The sequence below is a fragment of the Molothrus aeneus genome, chromosome 32 (assembly GCF_037042795.1).
Source record: "Molothrus aeneus isolate 106 chromosome 32, BPBGC_Maene_1.0, whole genome shotgun sequence".
In the NCBI taxonomy this organism is placed as follows: Eukaryota; Metazoa; Chordata; class Aves; order Passeriformes; family Icteridae; genus Molothrus; species Molothrus aeneus.
The window spans coordinates 4,674-30,207 of record NC_089677.1 but is presented as its reverse complement, the minus strand read 5'-3'; the positions used below and the strand labels follow the sequence as shown (position 1 = coordinate 30,207).

The window sequence follows — 25,534 nt, the reverse complement described above, 5'->3', positions numbered from 1 at the left end:
TTCCACTCCACATGATTCATGTTTCATTCTCTTCCTCCTGTACTTCAGGGAACAAGCTATCAATTCCCTACTCTTTCTATGAAAAGGCATGAAGCTATTAATTAAATTCCCATAGATATAATAAGGAATCAAAGTCTTTTATGCCTGCAAGCAGGCCCTTATGGTATGAAAAGTATGGATTGTCAAGGGTGGAAAAAGATCTGCATGAAAAGGGAGAAAGCCCAGAAGCATGCAGGGATTCCCTTTCAGGTATGAAAGGGAAAACGACATTAAATTGTCAAGGGAAAGAAATTGAAAGAGGGAGGAGGGAGAAGGGAGGCGGAGGAGGCAAATGCTGCCTTTGAGGCAGCTAACACAAGGACCGTCGGCCTCATGAGCAAACAAGAAAACCAAATGAAACTTCACAGCAATCTCATCCACAACTTAGTGGACAAATATGCAAACCCATTTCTTCATTTATTATGTGTCTAATAGATATAGAGATGTTCTCCATTCTGACAGAATTTTCAGGGAGCAAGCTAGTGTAAGGCACCTGGAACCAATGGTGTATTGGAAACGGCCGACATGCAGAACACGCTCCATCCTGAACGCTACCACAGCAGAATCACAGGATCATAGAATGGCCAGGGTAGACAAAGACCTTAAAGGCCATCTAGTTCTCTGACATGGGCGGGGACACCTTTTACTTGCTCAGGTTGCTCAGAGCCCCATCCAGCCTGGCCTTGAACACCAGCTTGGGGTGTCCATAACTTCTCCAGGCTGTCTGTGCCAGTGCTTCACCACCCTCACAGGGAAGAATTTCTTCCGAGTATCTAATTTCAACCTGCCCTCTTTCATTTTGAAGCCATTGCCCATTGTCCTGTCTCCAGAGTTCCTAATGAAGAGTCCCTCTCCTGCTTCCCTTCAGATATTGGAAGGTGTTGTGAGGTCTCCATGCAACCTTCTTTTCACCAGGCTAAACAGCCCTCATTCTCTCAGCTTGTGTGTCATGGCTTGACACTGGGACAATGCCAGTGCCCCCATGAATATACTCTCTCCCTGGTTTCTGCTGTGAGATGTGACCAGGAATAAGCAAAGCAGGCTCCCACTTAGGAAAAAAAAATTATTAACTAAACTACAAGGGAAAGGAAAAAAAAAAAGAAACACACAAGGAAAATGAAAACTTCACAAATACATCTCCTCCTCCTCCTCCTCAAATTCCCAATACAATACATCCCCCAAATCATCGACTCTCGGTCCAGCACCACCCTTCAGAATACTCAATCCTCAGTTCATCAAGAGGACAAGGAGTCCTTCTTGTGCCAATGGTGACCTCTTCCTTTCATGTCCAGTGCTCTCACCACTGAACACAGACCAGAGCTGCTTCTAGGGTCGACTTTTAAGGATGCTTCGTCCCACTGCAAAAAGGCACAGTCTCAATTTTGGGACATCTGTCCCCCCCATATTTTTCACCCCCTGGGGCCGAGGGGTACCCACACCGAACCCTCTTGGTCCTGAGGCATTGCCTCCCCCTAGAATGCAGTCCCTGTATCACAAGGAAACATGGCTCTGTCCATGGCTACACACAAAGAGTCCAGCATAAGCTACTCCATCATCTCTTCCACCTGCGTTCTTCTCTATTTCTCTCGTGGCCCATTTCCTCTTATCTCCTCTATATCTCTCTTCTCATTCAACTCCAGGAGGATTAGCATTTGTAAGGTTTCCATCATCCAAGAAAAGGGTTAAAAATCGGAGGCTCTGTCTGTCCAGAACTCCCATGGCTGCCCTGCCAGGCACCTTCTTGCACTCCCCTCTTCTCCTTCTCGGCCGGCCAAGAACAGGCACCAGCTCTCTCTCTGTCTCTCCTGCGGTGGGGGGGGGGGCGGGGGGGGGCTGCCCGATGCCTCTCAGTGCTCCTCCACCCTTCCATCCTGCAGGGGCCTTCACCTCCCTTCTGGCCAGGGCCCCAGCCTACCTCACCTGGCCGGGTGGCTTCCCCTCCCCCGCCCAGCCCGCAGCCAGGCAGGGGAGATCTGAACCTTTCCCTGACCGGAACCCAAGAGAGCCTCCCAGGGGAGAGCCCTGCTTTTAACCCTGTGTTCTCAGAGGCGCATCCAATGTCCCAATGGCCACCTTAGGTGCCAATATTAAAATCTGAACATCCATTGGCCTAACCACAGCATCCCAGAAAACACATTTCCTGTCAAACCACCACACTGTGGGATATGCTCTTGTCCTGAATACTGAACTGCAGTATTGTCTGGTGATTTTTTGAATCCTTTGAAGGCATTTTGAATTCTTTTTCAGCCTTAAATTAGACTAAATAGCTTTGATTTGTGGGTATTGAGCAACAGAAATCACTGCCCTGGCTTGCCTTTTTTACAGCTCCTTTCCGTGGGAGACTCACTGCAAACGTCACAGCTGGTGAGACAGTGGGCACACCATCATTCTGAAAGAGCTTTGCACAGTAAACATAGAGGAGGATTAAATATTGAAATGCAGATGACAGGAGCTGCCCAATGGACTCTGCTGGTGGAAATCAAATACTAGTCTAGTATTTTGAATGCAAATAATTCCTCCCAATGAGGCCAGACAGGCTTGTTTGCCTTTGAATCTGAGCATGTGGACAGTAGTGGATGGTCTACAGGTTGAAAACAGTGTAGATACTTCTCCATTTTTCAATAGTGGCTCAGAAACTGAAAAGGCAGCTACAAAATGGTAAATACATCCCTACAGATTCAAAAATGGTTGTTCTTAATTTGCATCTCCACCATAACAACAAATTGTTAGAACTAAAATACAGATGAGAATTTTATAGCTTCTCAGAAATGAAGCAGGAATTGGCCAATGGGCCTTCTCAGAAATGAAGCAGGAATTGGCCAATGGGCCTTAGCAGTAGCTACAAGTTTTTCAGCATGAGGCATCTCAAAAGTGTTTTAACCGTACAGAACTTTTCTGTACTTTTGGCCTTTTATCTCAAGGATGAATCAAAAAAAAAAAAAAAGGAAAAAAAACCCCAAGAAAAATAAAAAAGAACAAACCCTACCAAATATATATATATATAACATGACTAAGATAATAAGCACAATCAGTAACATATATAGAAACAGAACCCATGGTTTTTAACTTTCAACCTTGTCTTCTCAACACACTCTCGAAAATGGAATTGTTTCCCTATCTGCCTTGAAACATTTTGAAGCAAAAAACACTCTAAGGTCCTGATAGGTGTTTTGGTCAAAAAACCCTTCTTCTGGTTTTCTGTCCATAAGCAGAGTAATGGAGGGGAAAGCTGGTAGCTGGCCAATGGAGGTAGGAAGAGTAATCATCATCCACAACACTGGGGCTAAAGAAATTTCCACAGAAAATTACCTGCCTTATTACTTCTTCATGTGTTGGGTTGAAAGCTCAGAATCTGTTTCCATGTTTCCCATCCCTTGAATGTTCTATTTCACAGAATTCGAGCCCCTCAAACTTCAGTCCTGCCAGAACAGCCCGCCACGTGCTGTCATAGGGGATCTGCTGATGCCCACTGACTCTTAGCAGTCTAGTGCTTGTCACTGTTGCAGATCAAGAACTACTGAATAGTTCTGATTAATGCTCTTAGAGTGGTTGAAAACAAGGAAAGAATGACTAGACATTTGTATGATCAAATCCCCTGATGGAATAAAAACATGCCAGGACAACAAGCTTAATAAATGTATTCATTGTCATAAGAAGGGAGATGAAGGGTCCAAAAGATTACTTGCATACTTACTGTTCTAAATCCCTTGTTATCTGGTAAATTGCAAAGGATGCCCGGCTTTCACCAAAATGCAAATCAGATTAAAATGTGAAGCCTTACACTTTACTGGATAGAAAACTTCATCATCCATTTTTAAATCTTAGAGATTGCAATGTTGTCCTGGTTTAGGGCAAATTTGGAGGAGAATTTCCAAATTAGGGCCCCTCCCCCCAGCTGGTTCGGGAAGGATTCCTCAGAGAGAAGTGGAACGAACCTGTTTATTTAATAGGCACAGCACCCCCCAGCACGCAAAAGGAACAATTCTGGATGACAGCACTCTGAAAAAGATGACAAATTCAGAAAGTCTCTCTTGGGGGGGTGGTCACTTTGTTCTCAGTCCCTCCGGGGCTGGGCCAGCTGCTGCAGGCCACAAGGTGCAAACTCTCAGTGTTTCCCAGGTCCCAGTCTGGAGCAGGTTCAAAATGGTCAGGAAAACCTGAAGGAGAAATGGTCCAGGAAGAAATTTGGACAGTTTAGCTAAACTAGCCTAATGAGCAAAAGCAAGCAGAAGCGAAGCAAGCAAGAGTGAGAGAGAGCAAAGCGAAAAGCAAAAGCAGAAAAAGCAAAAGCTGCAGTCTCTGTGTCCCGCCAGGTTGATAAGAAAACCAAAACAAAACATTCCCTCTTCAGAGCCAGTCTTAAAGGTACAGAACATAATATCCAACATTCACAGAACACATGAATGGGGATACAAGCATCATAACGTCACCCTAGGACAGATGTATTTCCTATTAATACCTTAATATTAATAAGGTTTAGAGCTGGAATTCAGAGGGAAAAGAAAGCTATTTTGAATTCATTCTATTCAATCATCTTGTCTGGACTGTCTCTTCCTGCTTTTCACTTCTGAAACTCTGTATGAAAGGCATAGAGTTCTGGATTAATTCTTTTCAGTTTCCCCTGTTATTCTTAACAGTTTCCCCTGTTATTCTTCTTTAAAGGCAAACCTGGAAAAATCCACACTTTCTTTCCCAACCACTTCTAAAATTCCATTGAGAAGCAAAATAACCCCATCAAACAACTAAATCTCTGCTCCAATTTGTAGGAAAAATCCCCATGCCATTAACTGCTTTCCTAACATTTTCTTTCTCTTGTATTAATATGGCAACCTTTTCTTGCTTTTATAGATTAGAACCAAATTCTTAAAGCTATAAGGAAACACAGGTTTACTGTAGCTGATTCTGAGATACAGTAGTCCAGCAAGGAGTTCAGACCTCAAAAGAAGAGTCTGTACAACAAGATTCAGCACAACGTTGAGACATATTAGCTATTTTTCAAGAAAAGCCGCCAAAATGAAACTGCTTAGACTTCTATACTATCATGGGTGCCTGCTTCCAGAACCTGACCTAAGTTGCTGGAAACTAGCTGCAATATTACTGCAAACAATGCTGTGAATGTAGGACATTGTAATTCTTCTCTTCCATTGAAAACCACAAGTGGAGGTGCGTCATTTTCTTAAAAATTCTCTATTTCCTTCCAAACTGGTAAAATAATGATAAATAAAGTGTTCTGTTCATACAGTTTAAATCTAATAATGTTCAAAATGAAAAAAAAAAAATTCCTTCAGATATGGTCTGCAATAATACAGCCGAGAGAAGATGAACCAGTCTGGCCTACAAAATAAAGTGAAGCAGAATTTGGGAATTTGGAACACCTTACGATGTAATATTTAAAGAAAAAAAAGAAATAAAATGTAACCTACCCAAACTCAATCAGTGATGCACCGACAGAGAAAAAAGAACTAATTACTACTAATATTTCTTTCATTCTCAGACAAGAAGTTAAATGATCCTCTTGAATGCGTGGAAGATTGTTGCGAAAGACAGCAGCCTTCTTCTTTACAACATATTCTTCAGAACTCCAGGAGACATATCATTAGAGCTATGAGGCTCTTTCTCTCTGTAAAACTTCCAGAGCATAGCCAAGATTATATTCCTTTAGAGATCCTCACCGCCCTGGGCGACTGGTGGATAGTCTACAGCTCCAGTATCAGCCAGACGCTCTGCCTTATTTAGCATGGCTACTGCAGCAAGGACATCATCTCTACTGGCTTTCTATCCAAAATATATGCAAGGCACAACAAAGAATATACCCAAAACACTGAGCACAGCTTATGGCCTTCAAAACAAAAATCTCACCATGGCAATACTGGATCTTCTGATCCAAACCATCAGGAAACATTTCTTTAGAGGCGAAAAAAGCTCCTGTTGATTGTACAAAAAATAGTGATGTAAACCAGAGTTGCATGACCCAATATTTCTATTGAACTGGAACTATTTTGATCAATATTATGGATCCATTTCTTTTCAGGGCATTTGGTAAAAAATGTAAAGTATAGTTTAAAAGGAATTATTGGATGCGTACTAAGTACTAGGGATTAGTTAAGGTGTTGGTTTTGCATGGCTTGGTTTTTGGTGGGGAGGGAAGAAGCCAGCCACAGAAGTGAATCTTTTGTGAAAAGCTCCTAGAAGCTTCCTCCAGGCCTGGCAAAGTGAATCCCTGCTTGGCACTAAGAACAGACATGCTGCTAAGCCAATTAGACAAGCAGTAATATATTTAAGAAGGAAATCAAAACTGCAGCCAGTTAACTTTTAAGTTTGCTAATTTTTTGGTTGGCACCTCTTCTGGTTTGAAAGCAAAAGCAGCAAGAGATGCTGTCGCTGTTGCAGTGTGTGTTTTTGATTGTAATGCAGTTTGAGTAGTCAGTTTTATAATACTTCCTGTTTTGTGCTGTTGTAGCATATTTTATTATTAACGGATTGTTCCTTTCCCCCCATGGTGTTAGTTTTTGCCCTAGTTGTCCATCTCCCCAAAGACCTGCCCTTTTGTTCCCTTTTCCTCCTCCCACTGAATGTCAATCCCTCCGCAAGCCTGCCCCTTTCTCTAGAAACTTCCCTATCAATTTTATAGTCTTCAAAACCCCATTGGTTTGTTTAAGTTATTCTCCTCCCCTGTAGTCCCCTATTGGTTTAAACATTGTATTCCCCGCCTTGTGGTCCACCCCCAGTTTCTCCCAGTGTGTTAAAGATTGTATCCTCCTCTGGGACCTCTCCCCATTTCTAAGTTGATGTATGCATTTGAGTCAGTGTCTTTCTGTCCGTGACCCTCCAGGGAAGAAACTCCTTTGGAAAACATACAGAAGACCTCTCCCTGTTCCTTGTCCCTGCCCTCGGTGCAGTCCTATCCCCAATGCAGTCCACCTGTGCCATAGAGCAGCTGTGCCCTACAGCTGCACCCTGGATTCGACAGCTTTCTGGGGGCAGCCCACTCTGGCTGTTGGTGTCAGGAGCTAGTCGGTCTGAAGAAATCCAGCATGGCAGCAAGACTCCAAGTCAGAAATACAATTTATTAGGAAAAGGCGAAAAACCAAATACATGCAATAATACAAAAGAAAAACCACGGACAGAATACAACCTGTCCCCCTGCTAGTTAGGGTGGTGGCAGCAGTCCGGATGAAATGGTCTTGTTGAAGTGGTGATCCTGTAGAAACCATCTGGTAGCTCTTGTCCTCTGAAGACCAGTGGGTGAGGGTGGCCGTTCTTCTAGGAAGCCAGTGGAAAGACTGCTTGTGGTGTCCCAAAACTCAGATTCTATCCAGCTGGGGATGCTTAGCTCCTGCCCCCTGGGCAGAGCATCTTGCAATGGGCTCAAATTGTTCTGAGTCATGCGGTGGTTCCTTGATTACCCTTTAAACAGAAATGGCTCCTGGAGGGAGTCATCTCTGAATCATGTGGCAAGACATGGACGGCCCCGTTAAGAGATAAGGAGATAAGGAAAAAACGATGCCCCTCCCGGTTTCAGCAGCTCTTGAGGTTGGGAGCAGAATACATTTTTATATTGTAGCCTAGGACAATACAGGATGAATGCTTTTGCATTTGCAGGAAGTTTGTGTGGATTTGAAAAGCATCCTTATAGCAGAGGCACAAAAGTATTCTCATACCCTTTTAAATCATCTTCAAACCAAGCAATTCTCACAATAAGGTAGCGCATGAATGACTTGCAAGTGAGTTGAAGAAACACGGCAAAGATAAGTAGTGTTCAACTGCAGAGAATCGTTTAGGGACACCATACCTTTATATACCTTTATATTTTAAATCAGGAAGCATGGATGGACCGTTTTTTTCCCCTTAGTTGACTACGGAACCAGCGGTCCCTTGCGGGAGGGTGTTTGGATTCAAGATGACACTGGCAGCTAAGAGCATGGCTACATAGAAGGTGCTACTTTTAGACCAGAACATTCAACTACTTAAAGGCAGATAGGAGAATAGCTGACTAGTGACAGCTCTGAGCAGAAGAGCCTGTGGCTTATCCTGTGGGAACAATAGTAAGACATTTCAATTGAAAAACCCCATTCATTTCCAAGGAGTAAACATCAGTAAAAATAAAAGGTCAAGTAAAGACACCCTAGTGCTCTTCTTATCAGAAGCATGTTCCTCTATCTGAGAGCATTTAGGAAAGGACAGTCCATTCATAAAGAAAGGTGTGCCAGTTAGAAAACCTGTAGAACAATACAAGACAAACTCACCCAATATACATCCTCAAATGCAAATGAAGAAATAATCATTTCAAGCTTCCGTGGAATTAATTGCATTTTATTTGTTCTTTTCATTTCAGCTGCTATCAAGTTATTTTTTAAGACTGAATTTTATGAATTCAGCAAAGCTCTCTTTTTGAATGTCTGCATACCCCTATAAAACACTGAGGTGACAAAGAGAACGGCAGTGGAAGGAAACCTGGTCCACCTCCCCCTCCTTGAAGCTTTAGGCCAGCGAGTGATTAGAATTTAGTCACTTCATTTGCTTTACCAAGAGAGAATGTTTTCCAGCCTTTATCTTTCCTTTTGGAGCTGATTCACTTTGTAGTCATAAATTCTTGACTCAGTTGGTGAGAAACAATGGCATTACAGCCGTGGATGTTAAAGTGCACTGATGGGAAATGAAGTTTTCATCTTCAGCTCCTTGCTTCAGTAAATCTTCCAAATTCATCAGAAAGAAAGTTCCCAGACCAGTAATCCCCACTCAGATGACCTAATTCAAATAGTCTGTAGGCATAAGAGGCATCAAGCAGGTGCTGTCATCTGTTAGGGGAATACCCAGCCAGTACATGATTGTCTAGTTAGGCGGCAACAATTTTGGAAATAATTTAGTTTTTTGTATTGCAAGTGAATGGTCAATACATTTTATTAGTGGGTACGGGTAAAAGAATGTCTTCTGCATCCTTTCAGAGGGGAAGCTTCCCTAGATCTAAAGCTGCTCAGCTCCACGATAGGATGCTTTGTCTGAAAAGGGAACTCAAGTCTTTGTCCTTTTGGATTGCTTCCATAGTTTTTCACTCACTCTTCAGGTACCTATTAATATGTTCTGTTATCCCTTGCAAACTTTTATGGGCATAGTCACTGAATTGGTACGTATTCCATGAAGTCCACGGGCCCTGTTGAGATGCAGCCACAGGTCTCAAGGGTGTTAGCAGATGTTATTCTGAGGCCACTCCTAATGATGTTTGATGGATCATAGTGACTGAGGAAAGTGCCCAAAGACTGGATGAAAGCAAATGTCACCCATCTTGGAAAAAGGCAACTAGGAGGACTTGGAAAAGTACAAGCCAGCCAGCCAGCGTCATTTTTATCCCCAGGAAGTTGATGGAGCAGCTATTGCTGGAAAGCATTGCCAGGCACATGAAGGAGGACAAAATAACATAGTCAGCATGGATTTACTAGGGGAACTTCATGCTGAACAACTTTTTAAACTCCTCTGATGAATCAACTTGCCCAGTAGATGAAGGGAATATTGTCTGCCTGGGCTTCAGGAAGGTTTTTGACATTTATCTAGGTGGCAGCACACATACATCCCAGAAGGAATAGTGCAAAGAGGAGGGAACCAGTGTCTTTTCAAGGATGCTCAGTGAAAAGACAAGAGGCAGTAGGCACACACTGAAATACAGGAGATTGCCTCTGCACATCAGCAAATGATTTTTTACTGTGAGGGCAACTGAACCACGGCACAGACTGCCCAGAAAGATTGTGGAGCCTGGATCTTTGAAGACATGAAAAGTACACCCAGATATAATCCTGGGCAAGAGGCTCTAGGTAGCCTGGTTTAAGCAGGGGGGTTGGACCTGGTGAGCCCCACTGACGCCTTCCACTCTCGTTCATTCTGTGCTAGTGAATTCTCTTAGAGATGCATTTCAAGCACTGGCATGACAAAGATCTGTGCAGAGAGAGATCCAAATGGACATGGGATCTAAGTTCCTTAAGTAGTGCTCAAGAAGAATGCAAAACTCTGGGATAAGTGTCTCTTCCATAACTGAATCCCTTTCATGGGAAAATTCCCCAGCTATAGAAAGATCTTCTGATTGGCATGCTTAAGACTGACACTGGCTGAGCAAATTTCTCCCTATGTGTGTTTAAGACCAGTTAGGATCTTCACCAATAGTGTTGTCAACATAGTCACAGAATGTATATTGTTAAGAAGGGACAACTTACATCAGAATGGCAAATATTGGTCCACAAAATGTATTAATGTGTGGGAACTATCTACTTGGGTTGAAAATAAAGAGTTAGTCTTTATTTATCAATTTCATCGCAATATTGATAAGGTAAGAAAAAGACCTTAGTCCTTAACCTTCTTAGCTCAAACAAAGATTTTTAAAAATTCCTTGTAAAAAATATATCCTAATTATCAGACTATGAAACAATTTTAGTTGGGAAAAAAGTTCCAAAATTGTGTAGATAGTGGTAAAGAAGCCAAGAAAATAGGTAAACAAAAAGAGAGCAAAAGAGTCAGCTTCAGTCTGCAAGCTCGTTCTAGAAGTAATCTGCTAGAAAAAGGAACCCCAGCTGAATTTCCAATGTATTCATGCACTTGATTCAGTAACTAGTCAATGTAAAAACCAATCCTTTTGTACAACTTTTCCCAGCAACAAAAACTCCAACAGCTTGACACCACCATCATGCCTGTCCCAGATGTATTTTAAAAGAAATTATCCTTTCTTGAAACTCTGTTTGCATAAAAGTTGCAAGACATTGGAGGGATTCTTCACATTCTCATTTCTCCATGTGGCTTGAAAGTATATTTGATAAAATATGCAACAAAGCATATGATTTCTAAGGTAGGGTAAAATGGATGATTTGGGAATTGATCTCTTGTTGATATTAAACTTCATATCCACTCTCTGTGAAGTTTCTAAAACAAATGATGGAGCTGAGGCATGAATCTGCCACAACAAGTGTTAAGCAAACATACACACTCCCCTTCACATGCCCCCCTTCCACACACACCTAGGCCCACAGAGAGGTCAGCATAGCAGATGATGAACACCTTGGAAAAGACCGAAATGCTAAATACCTCTCTTTGGGGGCAAAATAGCTGGTGCAACAATTCAAATATCTGGTGTAAAAATTCTGTTTAATATCTACTTCCTATTTAAAACACAGCTTTTCATTTAATTATATGTAGGGAATATTTTCATATTATTTGTTTCTTTACAATTACTTTGTTCTCATGTGTTGTATGTCTAGGAATATTTTCTTCTAAAAATAGAAAAAAATAGATAATATCTTTTCAGAAGAAAACATTGCTTTATACAATTTTAAACCATCATGATATGGAAGAATTCTTTTGTCCCTCACTAAGGTGGAAGAACTATTTGGATCACAGACCATTTACAATGAAATACTTTACCTTTTTAAGATGCTTTCAGTCAATTTTATATCCTCATTGCTTATTCATTGTAAACAGTAATTTTTCAGTGAAGGGAAAGTGTGTGGTATATCTGCATTATGTTCAAACCCAATTCCTACTAAAGGCCAGGCTGAACTCCAGTAAATAATGTCCTGAATGATATTTTGCCGCCTTCTTTGGCACTTGATGAAATCCTAACATGAGGAAGTGTGGAAATACAGAGATTTTGTCCCATGTAGAAACCCATCCCATGTATTTTATGCTGTAATTCTTCTCTCTTTTAAAATTTGCTATCTTCTGCATAGTTTTCATTAACCTGTTACAGTAGTGAAAATCACAGATCAAGGTAATTTTGTAACACTTTGATTTTACCCCAAGAGCTGAGGGAAAACTTGCTCCTATACTTCAATCTGAGTTTCTTCTAGATTCAAACTTTGTTTCTCTACCATCAAGAGTCTCCTGTGCTGCTGCTCAAAGCCCCATCCAACCTGACCTTGAATACTTTCAGGGATGGGACACCCACTACTTCTCTGGGCAACCTGTTCCAGTGTTCCAGCACCCCCACAGTAAAAAATGTCTTCCTTTCATCTAATATGTGTCAGAAGTATTAAATCTAGGCATATAAACTTTGAGGAAAGGTTTGAAATTCTTTTGATTTGAATCACATTTTATATGAATACTGACTTACAGGTGACTAAAATATGTTGATGGGCATTTGAGCTGACACTTTTTGAAAAGGTGCATGGAATTTAAAATGAAAACCAGTACCATTAAAAGCTTCGTGCCGTTTTCTTTTTCCTCTGGTATTCAAAATTGCATATATCAAATATCTGTGCTTCACACAAAGCTCTTAGGCACTCTCAGAAAAAAGCTTTTCTTTCAGACTAAGTTGCAGTTTACGTAGAACACTAGTACTAGTGAAGGTTTTTCTGGGCATAGGGGGAACACCTTCTCATTGGATTTGTGTGCAGAATGCATTTTATCCAAACTGGAAAATTGATCCCAGCTGTGTTCTAGTCATCATTCTTACTGCATCAGGCCTGAAGATTCTGTGAAAAGTAGCCTGTGGACCTTGAACATAGCTCATGTGAAACAGATGAGAGGCGATGGAGAAGTTGAGGGAGAGAATAAAGAGCATATGGCCCAGTACAGACTAACAGTTGTTTGGCACCCTTTAAAGGCTGTGTTTGACAAGCAGGGCTGAAGCAGGTCTGCAAAATATCCGGGAGATCAAAATCCATTGAAGCAAATTGCCCTGGCCAGTCACCTTGCTGCCGATAATTCCCTCTCCATACCAGCTGATCAGGCCTAAGAATGCTGCTGCAGAAGTATTGTGAAAAAGGTAGGCATATTTTCACAGATGCAGGGGAAAATCCCCTTGGATGATGGTTCCAAGGGATTACTTGATGGAGCAAGTTATGTACCCTTATTTACCATGCAATATCTAAGTTGGTGAGTTCACTATCTGTCAGCATCACTTTAGAAAATAAATGTTTGATCCACAAAAAAATATTTCATATGTCCTGTCTACCTGCTTCATTTCAACCAATGAATAGGCTACGTTCCATCAGCAAAGGGTTTATGATCCTATGTTTCTTTAAACTGTGGTAATTCTTTATTTTTTTCTAAATCAGACACTGTCTATTCATAAGATTCAGATGTCCATGGCAGGGGTGTAATTAAATTCACATGTTAAAAAATAACCTTCTTCTAAATAATCTTTTTATTAAATTACTGACATGTAACATCAGTCTGAGAGCTGAAGAAAACCCCTTCATTTGCTGTTTGCCAAGTATCATCTATGTGATACAAATTCTACTTGAGAAATCACACCCGTACATTGCCATGTAGCACTACTAGTAATGCTTTCACAACCTTTTCTTCATCATTAGGTCTTTTGGTGAAGTGAATGATTAGAACATAAGCAAGGGCATTTGTTCAAGATGCTCCAGAAAGAGCTGTGGTCTGTTCTCTTCTTTGCTGCCTATGTTAGCACTGAGCTGCAAAAAATGAAAGATTACTAGGAAAAGTGTTACTTTCAGTCTAAACTTGTAAATGATGTTTGGAATACCCTGCTAAATGACAAGGTGCTCTTTTAAAATATGGCATCTTAAGGGAAAATGTCAGCTTTAAAAAGGTTTTGAGACAGTTGCTTCTGGAAAAAAAAAAAAAAAACAACAAAAGAATTGGAGGCATCTAAGGTCTTTAGGCATACTATTTTGAAGATTGATTCAAAACACAGTTTCTTCATATAGGAAGAACAGAGGACCATAGATGCAACCCATTTGAAAATGGATTTCTATATGTTTCTGGTTGGGATTACCAGACATCATTTCTTGTGAAGTCGAGGGACTGCAGTTAGCACTCCAATAATTTCCTTCCCTGAAATTCAACTGCATTTGCTCCTTTTTCCAGAGTCCCCATTTATTAGTGAAGGTATACTCTATCTATGCATTAGAATATTGCATTAGAGTGTGTGACTCATACTTGCTAGTTAAAATTAGCTGGAACGGAATGGATAGTTACAGTTGCTTGTATACAATAGTCTTATTTTGGCAAGTTTTCTTTAGACAATGTTGAAGCAGCACTAGCAAATAGGAAGTACAGCTTGCAGCAGGGAAGGACACTCTTCTGCTTTCTCAAGTTTCCTGTAGTTAAATAGACGCCAAAAGGCTTTTCCTAGTACTACTACTGTCTTGTAGGAATACTTGATCTAATCCTATCTTTGATCAAATTACTAATGGGTTACTTTTCTACAAGGCAGAACATTTTTCTTTTAATAATATGTATTTTGTAAGGTGGAAACATGAACTTGTGCACCAGTCACGTGGAATGTACTCCTTATTAAGTTTCACAACCTTCTTTAGAAAATATTGACTGTGTGTAACTTCAAAAGAAGAATTCTGAGCATCTTCATTCTATTGATGTAATTGTTTTTCTGCCATGCTGGTATTGTTTTCTATCATTTTTACCAACAGAAATCTTTTTCCCTGACACCTATGGAAAAGACCTATGTTTACTCAACAGTGCAGCATCAGTACATTGTTTAGAATGATTTCAACATGGTCCCAAACATATCGGACAGCTAGACAGCAGAGGTTAGCAACAGGGAATGGGAATAACTTCTGAACCGTTTCAGTAGATTTCCCAGGAAGGGCTTGCTTTCTGCCACTGCAAATTTTCCCAGAGATTTTGTCTGGTTAAGAGTTGCATCAAAAGAGTATTTTTGCACAAACCTTGGGGCAAGCTCTGTCTCTGATTTACTAGTGAATGCAAAGAGGGGGAAAGTGCTGCTTCAAAGCCCTCTGTGCGCTTTCTGTACCAAGAGGGGGGGTGACCCCAGAAATAAGTTTTGATATCTCTCTTCAGAACACAAGGCATGTCATCACCTCATTCATCTTCTTCTGGGACTCATAGCATCTTAAGACTAAGAAGCTCTCTTGCTTGCTGAAGTGCGTTCAGCAAAAAAACCTTGTCTCATCAGCAAATTTGAACACAACTACAGTCGAGTCAATTCCAATGCTGGCAGGGCAATACTCTACCCCACTAGTAACATGCCACTATTAGAAGACTGTGTAAAACTATTTTTGTACAAAGTAATCGGAGGGAAAAATAGAATTGGGAAGAACTGCACATTGTTCTGGAAAAAGCCTCCTGCCACAGTCTTACAGACATCATTTGCTGGTATCATTTTTAATAGTTGGGGTTTTTTAAATTTTGTAGAAGAAAAAATATTACTGCACTTTTATGTTTCCTTAATAGAAGTACAGCCATTTCTTAATAGAATAGAAGTAAGCCATTTGAATATATACAAATGGTCTTTTCAAATACATATGCTATAGCACACTGTGAAAGTAATTAGCTATAAAGAGAAATCTAAAGGTTTAAAAAGATTTTGGAAGAAAGTAAGTCTAAGGTGATAGAAGAAGAAGAAAACAGCAGTTTTCTTCTGGTGAAAAAAAAAACAAACGGAGGACCTTGTACAGTGGAGATGTATTATTTGACTTCCTGAAGAACTGAGTAGGTTTGCTATTGCCAATGGTTTCATTAGGAAGGAAGAGATTCCTTTGGCAAAAAAAACCCTTCAAATTGACTTGACAAAAATGTGATGACACTTAACTTCACCAATCCTGAAGAAAAATTCTCATCACTTGATCTGGAAATCATGATGGTAATGGAGACAAGGATGTCTAAGCCATGCCATCAGGAACATAAAAAAGCATTAGAATGCAGGTAAGACTGAGCTCCTGAACTAGTGTGAAGAGAATGCAGCAAAGACATTTTCCTTTAAGAGTCTTCAGGATGGAAGGCAGGTCAAATTTTTTCATGTGAAGTATTTCTGAATAGAATGAATCTTCAAAATAACATTGTTTTCCAAAACCTGTTTACAGTATCTCTTACCATGATACACAGTTCCTATGAATAGAAAAAGCAAAGCACTTTTTTCCAAACTGTTGTGCACTCTTAAGCAATCTACAATAAAAATAGTATTTTTTCATGCTGGGAATGATGTGAATTACAAAAAAGCCTTGTAGCACACTTGGCACTGTAGTCTCTTGATTAGCATAGCTTTTTATTCATCAAACACGTTTCACATTGACTATTTTTCTCTTTTAAATAACGGCGTCTTTGTACTTATGCAGCATCCATGAAGAATTTCTTGGGTGTTATTTTGTACCTGATCCTAAATGGCAGGTTCTGCATTCTGCCATCTGTCTAGCTTTCCCATTTGATGCAGCTTCTGAGAGGTATTTTCAGAATCGAGGACTACTTGCAAGAATGATGCTAAATCCATGCATTTTACTCCTTGGTTAATGCAAAACTATTTTTCCTTTACAGTTCAATGAGAACAGGAAAATAATGATGGTGAGTTCAATCCTTAGAGTAATACAAAGAGGACTATTATCATCATTAGAAACCAAGCAAGGTGTATTTATTGCACATGCAGTATACTCACTGATGCAAATTACCCTGTAAATTCCAAAGGAATCTGTATCATAGGAGTGGATGGAATGTTTCTATTGATATTTTGCTTAAAGCAGAAAATTAATTCTTTTGACAGCCAACTCATGATTGCAAGCTCACTTTCAACTACAGCTTTCAAACAGATGAAATGTCTGTTTATAAAACGATACAGTACAGTACACAATAGCAAGTCAGGTCATAGACATTCAAAAGAAAAAAAGAGATCAAAGGACAAATTCATTCACATCTACAAGCCCTCAAGAGTGTACAGGTCAAATGTCCCCAGAAAACTAGGCTGGTGGCGCAAATTCTCTATGTTGGCACCAGCAGAAGCAGCTGCTATCTTTATAGGATGCAATCTTCTGTACCCCTGCCCAATACACCTTCTGCTCTATTCCTTGGACTTCACATTTGCATTTCTACAGAGTCCTGTCCTGCAAACTGACTCAAAGTTCAGGTAATAGATTTCCAAGATTTAGAAATGTTGTGTGAGGTTTATTTATTTCATATTTCATTCCATCTAAGCAAACTGTAACTTTCGGAAGTGAAATATTTCGAGTATGTCACGTGTATTTTAATGTTAGCTCTGCTTCACATTCAAACTTCTCACAGACCCCTGTGATGCCTTGCTGCAAAAATATATAGCTGCCAAGAGTGGTTGTGGGAAGTTAGAATTGCCAGAAAACCATACAAACAATCTAACAATAGAGCCTTGGATTTCTGAATATAATTGCACCATGTAAAGTCAAAATATAATATTTCAATGATTTTATATAATGATGAGTGTGGGCTAGAGAGAATCTAGATAGAATTTTATTTTTTTAAACAGTTCCGGGAAAAACATGGCCTTGACTTGGAAGTATAGCACGAAATATTTTTATACAGCATGAGTTCTCATTACCTAATCATATGATTTGTAGACCTGAATTGGAAACCAGGAAATAAACGAAGAAAAATATTCAAGCTATAAAAGATGGGAGTTTAAAATTTTCTTTGTATTTCTGATTAAAGCTATTAGGTAGCTAAATGGTCACCCATGATTTTAAAAAGCATCTGGACATTAAAAATAGGTAAATTTCTGCGGGACTTGGATGTCAGCTATTCCTGAAAAGCTTTATTTCACCGCTTTCCAACCCTGAATCAATCCACTTAAACGCAGCTGTATTTCAGATGCTCAGTGGAACTGTCCATGTAATGCATATAGTTGACAAATAATCTGCAGAAAAAGCTAGATCCATTTGAAGATCTTTTTCTGTAAATGGTATTCACATTATTTGTACAAACACACAGATGGGATTTCTGCTGTCTTCTTCAGGCCACTTCCTCCAGAGAGCTCTCCATCAAATCTCTCTAGTTCTACTCTTCTGGTGATCCAAAGTCAGCACTGGGATGGTCCAACTGCATGAATTACTGTCTGCTAGAGGTGCACCCTGAGGGCTTCTGTGTGCAGCATCACGTGAGCCCTACTAATGTCACCCTGTTGGTATAAACTGAGCTAGCTGGACCTTAAGGGACAAGATCGTGCCCTGATATTGTAATAAAAATTAGGTACTAAGAAGGAGGCTGGAAGATTTAAATATTTCTGCCTCCAGCTTAAGCAGCACTAAATCTTGGTCTTTATCTGAAAAACTAGGTGAATTAACCTATTTGGCATTCCTATGCCAAAAATGTCAGTAATACAACAAGAACCGTCAAAAGAGTAACAATTCCAATCATTACTTTGTAAAAATAATTCATTGGAAGAAGTCGGGAAGAAGGATGAAACATGCCAATATCCTACCCTGAGAATCATTCTGTTGATTTGCACAGGTTTCTTATTATATACCCATCTAATGCATTGGACATGCATGCTTGTGATGACACAAATACTTGCAAAGCTTACCAGATAAACCATGTTCTCTTCAGACAGCAAAACATTGCTTGATGGTTGTGTTTGCTAATTACATTTAGACTCAAAGTTCTTAAAGGTCTTTTCCAACCAAAGTGATTCCATCATTCTCTAAATCGCAGATCCTGCTTGTCTTGGTTTAGGGCAAATTTGGCAGCAATCCTCAAGAAGGGGTGATTTATTAAAAATATTGATCTAGTACTGATATCCAACTGTGACGGACAAAGGCTCTCTAACAGTTGAAAATTAGAAAGTGTATGTTTATTGCAACGCTGGGCAGTGTGCGGGATAGCTCCCAAATACACACTGTGATTTAGAGGTGATAACAGAGTCTTTTTATCTATACAAGGATTGAATACCCAAAAGACAAATACATATTCATAATTTAGGTACATCCCATCATTCCTCACTTCGTATGGTAATTAGTCCAAAAGCTATTAAGCACACGTAGTTTGTTCCTCAAAATGAATCGGTGGTCCCTTTCATGGGGAGGGGTTTCAAAATGAGGAAATAAATGAAGTCTTCCTGGTTCTGAACTTTCTACATTTTCAATGCAAATATGACAAATGAACCCATTGGTAGAACTCCCATTCCCCATCTTCAATTGGTTTCAGAACAGAGGTGGCCTACAATTGTCTTAGGTTCCTAAAAGCTATTTAGGAGTTTCTATATTCTTCATGATAAACCCAGCTAAGCAAACATGATGTTGACAAGCAATCAGTTATTAGTTAACTACTAACTCTTAACTTCATCAAGGCCTACCTATTTATTTTGATAAACTCTAATAAGGCTTATCTCTAACTAAAACCTCAGCTCCTCTAAAAACCCTAAATTCCTTTAAAGTTAATGTCTCAGGGGCCCCCCCCGAGAAAGCCCACCTACACGGCCCCTCCCCTCAACTGGTCTGGGAAACATTTCCTCTGAGAGAAGTGGAAAAAATCTGTTTATTTACCAGGGAAAGCACCCCCCAGCACAAAAAACGAACAATACCAGATGACAAAACTCAATCTCCGCTCTGAAGAGACAACAAATTCAGAAAGTCTCTCCTGTGGATGCTTGCTTGCTCTGTTATCAATCCCTCCGGCACTGGGAAAGGCTGCTGCCCAGAGTAGGCCCCCATAGGCCACAAAGTGCAAGCTCTCAGTGCTCTCCAGGTCCCAGTCTGGAGCAGGTTTGAACAGTTCCAAGAAAAGGGAAAGAAAAAAAGACAGTCCAGGGAAAACTCTGCCTCAGCCAGCTAAACCAACTGAAAAGCAAAGAACACTCTGTTCTGCTCCATCAGTGCCCAGACAACACAGTGCAGCACAGAATGTGGAGCAGTGTTGCTTTTAGAAGAGTGAGTGCAGCCTGTGATAACAAACTCCGTACTTCTTCTTCTCCCCACCTTTGCTCTCAGAACCAGTCTTGAAGGCAGAGAATAGAATATCCAGCATTACCAGAACAGATGGCTGGGGATACAAGCATCATAAAGTCACCCTAGGACACTGCTCTACTGAGATACGTCACCAGACTATGCTAAGACAAAGTTTTGGAACTGCTAATTAAAATTCTACTATCACAGTGAAGCTGAGGAGGAAACACAGCTCACTCCAGTTACCTTGTGGCATGCCAATACTTCCTTTCAATCACAATGGTTTTCGTCTTTAAGTCCGTGACATCACAGGCATAATTCAACATCTTTTGGGCAGGAAGGAAGATATTCTTCTTCTCATTATACTGATGGGTAAGCTGAAATGCAAAGCAGTTAATTCAAAGTGAAACAGCGATAAAGTCAATAGTAAAACTCACCACAGTTTTGTTTACCAACCCAAGTCCTTACGATCCCAAAATACAAGAACAGCTGTAAAAGCCTTGTGGTTTCTTAATTTTTTCCTATACCTACATGGGAGGGTAAGGGATAAATGATCCCAAACAATGGTAATCCACAACAAAGCATTCTTGACATCATATTCAGCTTTTGCATAGCGAGCTCTTCACCTGATCAAGTTATTCCATTGCAATAGTTTGGGGAGTATCTTAGAGGGCTGCCTGTTGTTTGGTTTAAACCATCTTGATCATTCAGGAACCCAGTAGCAATGAGAAAGTTCAAAATAAGATAGTGCTATGCATTGATTTTCCTATACGACAGACATATTTCTACAAGACAGAAGGCTGACCTAATGCTTCCCTACAACATGGCTGAAGTGGCATCCTGTTCCCCATAGGTTTTTCCGTTTAATTTTAGCAGCTTTCTTACTAGATTAATGAGCTGAACTAACTCAAAAAGGAATCAGATAAGTGCCAGAGCTTTAAAACAAACAACAACAACAACAAAAAAGATGCAAAATGGTGATTTGTGGGTGCAGATTTGAAAACAGAAATTTTTTTGTATTTTTCATAGAGACACGGCATTCTCTAGAATGATATTGCTCCAACGGTTTGAGTTTGGTTTTCTTTTTCCCCCTCAATTGTAAATGTTATGCATTCTTTTTGGCCATTTCAGTAAATAGATTTTCTGATACGTGTGAAAGACAGTCTAAAGTTCCCCTCATTTGCCTCACGACCATTCCCAGGACAGACACTGGGACCCTAAAGACACCGATGGGAATTCTGGCCTGCCAGTAATGGATGAACACCAAAAGTCCTGAGGCCCCTGAGCAGAATTCTGGCCTGCCAAGTGATTGTTCACAGCTGTGTCTTCAGTGACTGCTTCTAGCAGGGCCTGCCAAAGGGCAACCCGGCCTATATGCTTGCACCTGCTTCACGACAATAGACCAGGAATTTTCCCACCTCTTGGCCAGATGAACTTGCTGGGGCAACTTGGTAGCCCCCCCATGGAAAATCCTTCATCTGCTCCGCTACCACCGTGAGGCACCGAGGTTGAAGCCCCCCTACCAAGGACTGAGACTGAGACACCTGTAATTCTGATGCAGGGGTGCTGGCCTGACTGAAGCAGGATGCCTGCTGAGTGTTGCCTACAGATGTGCCTACAGGATCTAGACTGGTTTCCCCTAGAAAGCAGTCCTGAAACAGTGGGTCCCACTCACTGCTGATACTGACTTATCCTGCTGAGAACATGGACTGTCTGTACCCGTCTTCAATACCTTTTTCCCCCTCAGCAATTTCAATAGACTTCTTCTTCTTGATTGTATCTGTTCCCCCTCAGCCATTTCAAGATTCTGTTTCCCCCCTCAGCAATGGACTATAATAGAACCTTGAGTTAACCAGGACTTAACCTTGAGTTAACCAGGCAGGGCCATTTTCTTCCCAACGTGACTAGGCAAACTCTGTCGGCTGGACTAAGAGGACTTAGTCTCTCCACATTTGGTAGCTATACTCCTCTCTTGGTTCAGGGCAAATCTTGGGGAGAACCCCCAAAGGGGCTCCTCTAGGAAAGCAGATTCATTTGGCCCCTCCCCTATGAAATATTAATCCCAATATTACCGGGTGGGACGTGCCTGGGCTCGTCTGACCCTTGCTGCTGGGCCAAAGGCGGCAGCTGTGATGTTTCACCTCAGAGATACATTTGGCCGGCTGGATCGTGCAGCTAGGCACTCGCAACAAATCCAGGCATAGTAGAAACTCAGTTTACCTCTGGTGGAAAAGGTTCAGGGGACGGTGAAGAGAAAAAGGAGAGGATTCTGCTGTAGAGTTTTAATCCAGAGTTTATTCCAGGATGACAGAGCTCTGAATCTTGTAACAGCTCCCAACAGAATCCAGACCGCATGGTCCCGTCTCCTTTTAAGCCTGGGGACAGGGGCAGGGGAAGGCACAGGTGAGCCACCAACCAGGTGGGAGGAGGGGAAGGCTCAAAGGATAAAGACACTTGGACAGGCCAATGAGCCCGGACCTGAGGGGCATCTTTTGAACTTCTGCCAACCACACCATGACCCTGCTGGAATGTTAAGATTGATGGACAGCACTTAGCAGGAGGGCAAAAGGGGAGGGGAAAGGACAGATTTCACCTATCCCAACACCTGAGGGATTTTCCTGTTTCCTGAAACAGGAAATGGCGTCACACTGCAACACTCCCCCCAACCGGTCCAGGAGAAAATAGCTCCTTGGAAAGAGGTGGAAAAAACCTGTTTATTAAACAATAAAACCTAAACAATATTGAACAATAAAACCCCTTGTTGCTCCCAAAGAGATGACAAACTGAGAAAGTCCCCTCCCTCGGTTGCAGTTCAGCTCACACAGGCTCTTATCAGTCCCTCCGGTGCTGGAAATGTTGCGGGCCGGGCCCGGCCTGGTGGGCCACAGGTGCTAGCTGCCGGTGCTCTTCTGGGTGTTCAGTCCAGAGCAGGTTTCAAGAGGTCCAAAGAAAAGGGAAAAAAGAAAAGAAACCACAGTCCAGGGAACTTCCTTGCCTCAGCAAGCTAAAACTAACTAAAAGCAAAGGAGAGCTCTGTCCCACTGTCTGTTCATCCACAGACAACACAGTCCAGGAGCAGGAATGTGGAGGAGTGAGTGCAGTGTCTGAAAACAAACTGCTGCTTCTTCTCTCCCCCCTTCACTCTCTGCAACAAGTCTTAAAGGTGCAAAACTTATTATGCAGCATAAACAGAACAAGATGATTGGGGTTAAAAGCATCATATAATCAGCTTAGGACAACTCCCTCTCTCTTTCTCCCCCTCTTTTCTATTCTTTTCCTCTCCCTAATTCCTTTCATGCATTTGCTGTGGTCATTCTATAAAGGTGCATTTGTTTGGATTGATACTGCAATCCCCTTTCCGTGTTGTCTGTTGCACTCCGAGATCAATTACCGAACCATCACCACCCCCATTGGTGGTGACATTAAATTAGCATCATGGACAGGATTCTGATAGACAGAAGGGTCTGCAAGGCTGTTTGTAGTCTGTAACAGGGGAAGGATGATTTGCTTCAGCCACACCTAGCCCCTCATCGCGAAAGGGTTGAACGAAGCTGGAAAGCAAGGAAAGCTCTTTGAATTTCCCACAAACTGTGCACGCCCAGGTGAAATACGCCCCCATACTCTATTGAGGGTTCTGTCTTTAGAATTTCCCAAAAAATCTCTTAGCGCAAAAGGGGAAACTGTTTTTGTTTATGTGTGAATTTGGGCTGTCTGGGAAGGAAAGGACAACTTCAAGGAACTAAGCAGGGCCTCCCAGGGAGATTTGGTCTCTTCACCCAGCCAGGGAAGCAAAGGGGAGCACAGCAAAGGCTGTGAGATTGTCTAACTTAAGTTTGCACCTCCCTGTCATGGTTTTGGTCCCTTCATAAAATGACTGAAAACTCTAGCACAAAAGTTAAAGCTGAATTTTCTGCTCTGCTTGCTAAATAGAATGCCAAGCCTTCTCCAAGGGGGGAGGTTTGGGCAGAGAACAACTGGTTTAATTTAGAAAATATCATAGATAGAATTTGTTCTTTACAACAGGAACCAGAAGTTAAACTGGGCAAAAATAAAACCATCCTCTGCTCAGTTTTGGCAGCTTGTCTCACAGCAGCCATAGAAACCCTTTTTAAGCAAAGAAATGAGGAAATAGCAAGAATAGATTCCCTTCAAAACCTAGTTGAAATTTTGCAGAAAGAATTAAAGGAAGATAGAAATGAGATCTATATGTTGCGAGCTGCCCTTAGAGAGGAACTTGCTAAGAATTCACATCATACTGATTCCTCTACAGAGCCAGAGGAAAAGGAAACTCCTGACATGAAACAAATCTATCCCCATCAGGAACTTGAGGCAGTAAAAAATTGGAGAGAATACTGCTGTCCTCGCTTGAGACCCTTGGTTCAAACAGAATAGAACTCTATTAATGATGAGGATTGTTGGAATGTTGGGGGACATAAGACAGATGATGCACTTTGGACCTGGTTAACATAAGAGATTTGATAACAGGATGCCTTGGCATAAACAAACGGAACTTTGAAAATTCGACCTGGATTGCAAGAAGATTAAATCAAACGGGTTTACTGGAAAAAGAAAATCACATTAAACTCTGCAAGCAAGAGATGTTGTTATATGCGTAAATTTGTGTATGTGATTTTAACCTAATCATTGTAGTACACATTACTAGTCTCCCTGAAATGGTATATAAGTGCTTGTATCCCACAATAAAATTGGATTCTGATTACCGAGTGGGTCTCCCTGTCTCTCTGCATTGCCGAAAGAGGATCTTGACCCACATATCACAACTAAACAAATACCCTTCAGTGCTACTGAATTAGCTAAGCTGTAAAAAGAATTCGGGCGCCTCCCACAAGAATCAGAGACAGAATATGTCTTCCGAGTGTCCCTCGATGGTGGAGATCAAATTAAATTAACCAGAGGCCAGTGGGTACTGGGGACATGGAGCCTTCTTCACAACAGGAGATAAGGAGGTAAGCGTGATGCATGGTCCCTGACACAGGGTGCGTCTTTCTGGGCCGGGAGAATGAATCCTTTGGAAAGGGGTGACCCCCTGGCAATCGTTGACACCACCGACCAGCTCTTAGAAAGTGTCCACAAAGCCACCTGCCTGCAAATGATTCATGAAAAGAAATTAGTTCCTGGTTTTGAATGCCCAATGCAATTACCTGTGAAGCCAGAACTAATGACCAATTGAACTCGTGGGCTTCCAGAAACACTTAAACATACAGCAATGACTCTACAGAAAACCATAATGGCTTTGAATCCTGTAGAAAGACTAGATAAGATTCCTCAGGAATTCCCCTGACCAAAGTGGACCTAGAGATCCTGGCTTCACTCCCTACTCTTCCCCCTCACAGCCCTCAGCTTCTCAATCTGATTCACCTGCCAGTAGCCATAAAGTTTGGACATGAGCTGAAGTTGCAGTAGATCTGATTAATTATTGTAGACAATATGGACCTATAAAAACCCCAGCGTAGAAATCAGAAAATAACAAAGGTGCTTGGTTTATTGGGGCTCCTCACAGTGAAAATATAGAGGAAGGAAAACAGATCTGTAACTGCCACCGTTGGTGGTTGTTGGGAATTCAAAAGTGGGTCCCCAAAGAGGTGATGGATGGTTTGCCCCTTGATAAATTGCAGAAAATAATAAATAATTGGCACCAGCGAAAACTGAATCCATTGGCTCAACCCAGTGCACCCCTCCCTTCTCAGGGACAAAAACTAACCCTCCCCCAGCCTCTCCCACAGAACACAGGCAGTGAACCAAAACCAACAGGGTTTTCGGGAAACAAATCTCTCTGCCGCTTACAGGCGGGCAAAGGGGCGGAGCGTGGATTTATTTAAGAATGCTCACTAAAAATAAATCAGGATATATATTAAGCCCAGCTATCACGG

The 25,534-nt window shown here is 41.3% G+C and overlaps 1 pseudogene; it reads left to right on the top strand.

Moving 5' to 3' along the window:
- Window positions 1–25,117, top strand: part of LOC136568450 (uncharacterized) — a 40,524-nt pseudogene extending 15,407 nt beyond the window's left edge.
- Window positions 25,118–25,534: the final 417 nt, after the last annotated feature.